The following is a 7,252-nucleotide window of genomic DNA, read 5'->3' on the forward strand; positions in this document are numbered from 1 at the left end:
TGAACTTTGTCAATGATCCCTAGAAGAACACTTGTCGACGAGGACAAGAGATTCATCGATGAGGTCTACTGTTCTTTCATTCAAAATTTTTCCTTTTCCCCTTATTTTATATATATATATATATATATATATTATATTTATCATTTTGTCTAATTTTTAAGCCATTATAATTTTTTGGGTCTCTACATTCTCCCCTACTTCAGAAAATTTCATCCTCGAAATTTTGCTAATCATTCATTTTCACATTTCTTATAATTCACTAACTCACTCTATCTTATACAATTCAATATATACCATCATCTGAAATTCTATATTAACTACAATCAAATGAAACCTTCATTATTTTAAACATAAACTTATACTTGCCCTCTTGGCTTTATATGCCTCGTCCAGGACCACCGTATAGACACGTGCTGGACTGCCTTCACCTCGGGCTACTTGCTGATTTCTCCGGATCTAGTTTGGTGTAGGTACAATAGGCAGCAGTTCTTGACAGTACCTCTTAATATGCCTCGATTTTCCGCATCTGTAACAGTTAGGACTCCCAGCTCGGCATTCATCCCTGTGCCTCTTATTACATTTTTTACATATAGGGCAAGACAGATTATCCTAATAACCAGAATAACCCCGATCTGCCATCTCTTGCCTCAGACCCACTGTATCCTTCTCTCTCTTCCATAATCCCTAACTTCCTTTAGCCTGAAAACTGGAAGGTGCCGACCTCTTCTTCTGCTCTGTTGGCTCTGTACCGCCCTAGATGCTCTTTTCTAGCACCGAAACCTTATCCACCAAGTCTGAAAAATTATGGACCTGGAGCCCCACTTCAAGCTCATAAAGCCTTCTTATCAGGCTCTTTTCAAACTTTCTGGCTTTTCTCGCCTCGTTTGAAATTAGAAACGGAGCAAAATGTGAAAGTTCAACAAACTTAGCCACATATTCCCCCACAACCATATTCCATTGTATCAAATTAGTGAATTCCTCAATTTTTTCCTTTCTGATAGATAAGGGGAAACACCTACCAAAGAATAGCTCCTTGAATCGGTCCCACGTCAGAGTTATCTTTACCAACCTCTGTTCCTCTAGCAGCTTCACGAAAAGTTTCCAGCGTTTCGCATCCCTTGCCATTTTAAATGCAGCATAGCAGACCTTTTGCTCGTTCGTGCGGCCAAGTACTTCTAGTATTTCATCAATTTTCTAAACCTAGATTTCTGCAGTCACTAGATCAGGTCCTCCCTCAAAAGTAGGAGGATTCAACCTCATAAACTCCTTGATACTGTAGCCTTAATTTATTACTGGACAATTCTATCCTCTAGGATCCTTCCTCATTTCTGCCCTAACCTATCGGGCTATACCCCGCAACATCGTGGAGGTATCAATCTCCTCTTCACTGAAAGTTTTTGAATCATATCTTCCTTTAGCCTCTACATCCTCATCCCTAGGATCCATCTTGAAAATAGAACATAAAAGGGATAAGAATTCCATTATCATAACCCTAATAGCATAACCACTAATCTAAATTCCAATATACACCCAACTTCTCAATTTAGGATCAGTCTCACGGCTCAGAAACGAAATCATCTAAGGTTTACCATGGCTTTTCTAAGGTCGTTGACTGCTTCAGAAAAATCACAGAAAATCGTCGACGTCTTTCCGCCTCTAGGCTATAAGACAAAATCCTACAACTCTCAACACCTAACCTACCCATTTCCTATCCTCATCATCACCTATTCCTATACTCTGGTATTAATCATCCTTGAATATGCAAAATCCTAAAACCTAATGCTACGATACCAAAATGTAATGGCTCGAATCCGAAACTAGGGTCCACAGTGTTATTTGAAATATATTTTTGCTACCTTCTCATGACGCCCCAAACCCGCCTAGTGGGGCCCAGGTGCCACGTGTTTCATTTACCTGAACTTGACTTTAAATCAATTACGCAGCGGAAATAATAACAATTCTTCCATAATATACTAGAGTTTCTACACCTATATACATCTCAAAAACATAACCCAACATCCAGTATTCACAACTCCATAAATATCTCTAAAAACTTAAACAAACCCAAAAGAGAATATACATAACCAACAATCCATGCCCTCTCTTTCTCTCAAAAATGTTACAACATTTCAAGCTCTCTAAGCTCGATCTCGCGAAAATCCTGAAAAGATGAAATTCAACTATCAGGTGAGACACATCTCAGTAAGGATGGAATACATTAAATCAGCGTGTGACAATCGTGAGGTTAAAGTACAACGTATATGTATATTCATTATTTTCAAATAAAACCATAGTTAAGAAATCATTCTCTGTTCCTACTTGTACACAAACAAGGTATTTTACCAACGACATTTTTCAAGGATATCGGTGATTACCCACCCATACAAGTAGCACCCCTCTGCTCTAATACCCTAAGCAACCTATGGTCACAACTGAAGCATATCAACGCACTTACCTTACTCAATAAGCTCTCAAGTGGTTAGTTTATCTCGTACTCACACATTCACGCAAAGGTTTACTGCAAGAAGTTCCCGAGAATAAGGAAGATTGTCTGCCCATACAAGTAGCTTCCCTCTACCCTAACATGTTATACAACCCACAGCTACATCTGATACCTATCAGGACACTCACCTTTTTTAGCAAGCCCTCGGACGAAGAGTATACCCCAATATAAGTAATACTACTATATTAAATACTGATAATACCTTTACATAATAATAATTGCATTATAACTCATTTCATAAAAAAAAAACTGTCATTCAATAAAAATTCGGCCCCCGACCGTCATAACAAACTCGGCCCGGGCCATTATATCAAAACTCGGTCCCGGACATCATGTCAAAACTCGGCCCCCAACTGTCATATCAAAACTCAGCCCCCGGCCGTCATATCAAAACTCAGCCCCTGGTCGTTATATCAAAACTCGATTCCTGACCGTAATATCAAAACTCGACCCCCAACTGTCATATCAAAACTCCCCTCCCCCCCCCCCGGCCGTCATATCATATACAGTATAAAGACGAGTTAAAACCTTCTGTTCACATATGTCATTTAAAATTGTTCCCATGCCGCATGATTTTCTTTTTTTAACCATAAATAAAATAACCTGACTAGGAAAAACAAAAGTTGTTGAAAAATAGTGTATGGGCATCTCTAGGGTTTTATTTAACTCATACTACATATTTAATATAAAAAAAAAAAAGGAGATGATCAAACCAACCACTATAATTTTCCCAAAAACATATATAGCATTTTAATCAGTCCATTTTTCATAAAAAGTTGACATAATATAATCTCCTTACCTGGTTTACAAGAAAGCCCACTGAAAACCCCAAAATCCATGCCCTACGGCGTTTGCAGCTCAAAATCATGACACAAAATTTCCCCCAGATAAATCAACACAAACCCTAGAATATTCCTCATTTAGCATTTCGTAGGCCACCTATACTCCAAAACAACTATATAGCCTTAAAAATACCATACTCGCCCTGATTTCGGAGTAATGCCTGAAAGCTCAGATCAATAATCCGCTTCACTAGACTTGTAGAGAATCTCCCCTAGATCCTCATGGTAAACTATGATCGTCGAATCTAGCAATGAATGGTGAGAAATCGTAGAGAGAGAGAGAGAGAGAGAGAGAGAGAGAGAGAGAGAGAGAGAGAGAGAGAGAGAGAGAGGGCGGGGGTTAAAGACAAAGAGTGAAAAAATTTTCAGTTTCTTAATGACTAAGCAACCAAAAAATCAATTTATAGGTCATTAACTCGGTCACCTTCATCGATGAACTGTAGAAAAACGTTTGTCGATGAAAGAAGGGCTTCGTTGACGAACCCTAAGCTTGAAATTCCAGTCGTTCGGGATCTCTTCATCGACGACACCTTGAACTTCCTCAACAAACCACAGAAGGGCATTCATCGAAGAAAACAAGAGATTCATCGACGAAGCCTACTAAAATTCCCTTTTCTTCTTTTCTTATTTATTTCTTTATTTTTCAGGTTCAGGTTTCTACACAAACATTGCTCCACATATTCAGCGATTTCTCTCTTCATATTACTCCACCAAAAAGACTCCCGTAGATCCCTGTACATCTTTGTGCTTGTAGGATGTACTGTATAAAGGGATCGATGTGCTTCCTCCAGGATAATCCTTTTAATTTCAGCATCAGTAGGCACACAAAGTCAGGTACAGAACCTTAAATCTCCATCATCTGAGATATTAAACTCTGCTCCCTGACCATTCTGTACTTTATCCATAATTTTTACTAATTCCACATCTTTCATCTGGGCAGCTTTAATTCTTTCCAATAAGGTGGGCTGAAGCACCAAATTAACAATGAAGACCTGATGATTTCCCTCTACCAACTCTAAACCAAGCCTTTCTAAATCCATCACGATCGGATGCTGAGTTACCACTGCTAATACTGATGAACCCACTGATTTCCGGCTCAAAGCGTTAGCTACCACATTAGCTTTTTCAGGGTGGTAACTGATGGTGCAGTCATAATATTTAATTAGATCTAGCCACCTCCTCTACCTCATATTTAATTCCTTCTTGTAAAAAAGTACTTTAGGCTCTTATGTTCTGTGAAGATCTCACACCTACCCCCATGCAAATAATGTCTCCAAATTTTCAATGCATAAACCACTGCTACTAACTCTAGATCATGGGTAGGGTAATTCTTTTCATATTCTTTGAGCTGCCGTGAAGCATATGCTACAACTCTCCCCCGATGCATTAGAACACATCCGAGCCCTTTGTGTGATGCATCACTGTAAATTACAAAACCTTCTTCTCCCGAAGGAATCGTCAGAACCAATGCAGTGATGAGTCGCTGCTTTAATTCCTGGAAGCTCTGTTCACACTCATCTGTCCATTCAAACTTCACACTCTTCTTGGTCAGTTTTGTCAAAGGGCTTGACAATTTAGAGAAGCCTTTTACAAATCGGTGATAGTACCCTGCCAATCCCAAGAAACTCCTGACTTCCTGCACATTTTTGGGTCTTTCCGAGTCCACTACCGCCTCAATCTTACTTTGATCCACATAGATGCCACCCCTGGATATCACATGTCTGAGGAAAGTGACTTGCTTCAATCACAACTCACACTTCTTAAATTTTACATACAGCCTTCTTTCTCTCAGCACCTGTAAAATTATCCTCAAATGTTTCTTGTGCTCCTCGGGGCTCTTTGAATACACCAGAATATCATTAATATCAGCACTCCATAAGGTGACACACTGGGCTTGATAAACCCCTTGTCTAACAATTCCTGTAGCTGTTCGTTCAACTCTTTTAATTCCGTCAGTGCCATTCTGTATGGCACTTTAGAAATCGTCACTATTCCTTGAGACAAGTCAATAGTAAACTCTACCTCACGATCAGGAGGCAGTCCTGGCAAATCATCCGGAAACACATCAAAGAAATCCCTCACTATCGGGATATCTTTCAACTTTAGTTCCCTTATCGGCACTTTCTTTACACAGGCCAGGTATCCTTGGCATCCCTCCAATAGCATCCTCTTTGCCTAAATGACTAATAATATTTGTGGTGGGATGCACACACGTGTCCCAAAAAATTTGTACACATGCTCTCCTCGAGGTTTGAATACTACCTCTTTCTGATAACAGTCAATATTGGCATAGTGGGCAGCTAGCAAGTCCATTCCCAAAATTATCTCAAAACCATGCATATCTAAGACTACATAATTAGCTGGCAAGGACCTCCCTTAAATACGAATTGGACAGTATTTGAGTACCTTCCTACAACACACTATGGTCCTGGTCGGTGTAGCCACTAATAAACTAACATCTAGTGGCTGAGTTTCTATTTCACAAAACTTGATAAAATCTCGGGCTATGAAGGAGTGAGTCGCCCCTGAATCAAACAAAACAATAGTTTTATATGAAAAAATTGAAATAATACCTATCACTGCATCGTCTGCCGCCTCAGCGTCTTCCAGTGTCAGAGCATAGACCCGTGCTGGGACGGTATTCCTCTGCTGACCGCCTCGAGGTGCCTGGTTATCTCCTCGGTATAGTCTAGGAGTAGGCACATTGCCCAGTGGTGCACGACAGTCTTGTGTTATGTGTTCGGATCGAATGCATTGATAACAAATCACTTCTCTGACTTGACAGTCTCCTCAATGACACCTATGGCACCTAGGATAGGGAGGGTGCAATGGTCTGCCCTGTATAGCTCGGTCTCCCATCCCCTATCTCTGACCTTATCTACCACAATGCCTCCTCCCATAAGATATTCTCTAATAAAAATTCATTTTAATGTCCTCATATTTTCGAATTTAAGATTCAGTATTACCACTCAGAAACAAAAATCAGCGATAGTTTACTATGGTTTTCCTGAAATCGTAACCCTAGGAAAATCACAGAAACCACCATAGAATTTCTTGCTTCTAGGCTGCAAGATAGAATCCTAAACTTTATTCTCTACCTCCAACAATAATTGACTCAAATCCCAGTATACCCATCCTCTACTCTCATCAAGATCCATTCCTATACTCTGGTATTGTATTCTGCTGAAGTCTGTAGAACCTAACAACCTAGTGTAACGCCCTGTTTTTTTACTTTTTTTTTTATTTTTACGGTCAGATACCTCTAATACCATAACAATAATAATCAATGTCCACCTGGACCCAAGGTGGGCTACTGGGGATATACCTGTCCATAACCATATTTTATCTATGTAGCGAAAAACATAACCCAATTTAACTTTAAGTACAATACCAGAGTACTATTGCCTCCCAAAAAAAATATCCATACCAACCTCCAAAAGTCATCAAACCCTCAAAGTCCATACAAACATATACCCTAGTCCTAAAATGGAATCATACCCTAATAAACAGAAATATATTTGTAAAGACCCGGAAATTTAAAAGGATTAAAATAATTAAAAATAATAATAAATAAAATAACGGATAAATAAATAAAAGGAATGGTGTGGGAAAAAATTAAAAATAAAGAAATTAAATTAAATTAAGATAAAGTAAATAATTAATAATTAGTAATTAAATTAAATGTTATTTGACTCACTCGAAAAATGAGCAACTCGGAAGTTATCCCAAGTATAGGAGTTCTGTCGTGTAATATTAAGCCCAAGGGCTAGATCGTCTCCTCAGGGAATGCATTTTATCTCAAATTTAACGTTCTTCCAATCGAAATTAAATTGCACCGAACTCGGTTCAGATTCGGGGTTTTCAAAGTTGGTTGAAACTTATATAAAACAAACACTCGAGTTAAAAT

Source organism: Malania oleifera, chromosome 13, assembly GCF_029873635.1.
Source record: "Malania oleifera isolate guangnan ecotype guangnan chromosome 13, ASM2987363v1, whole genome shotgun sequence".
Taxonomy (NCBI): Eukaryota; Viridiplantae; Streptophyta; class Magnoliopsida; order Santalales; family Ximeniaceae; genus Malania; species Malania oleifera.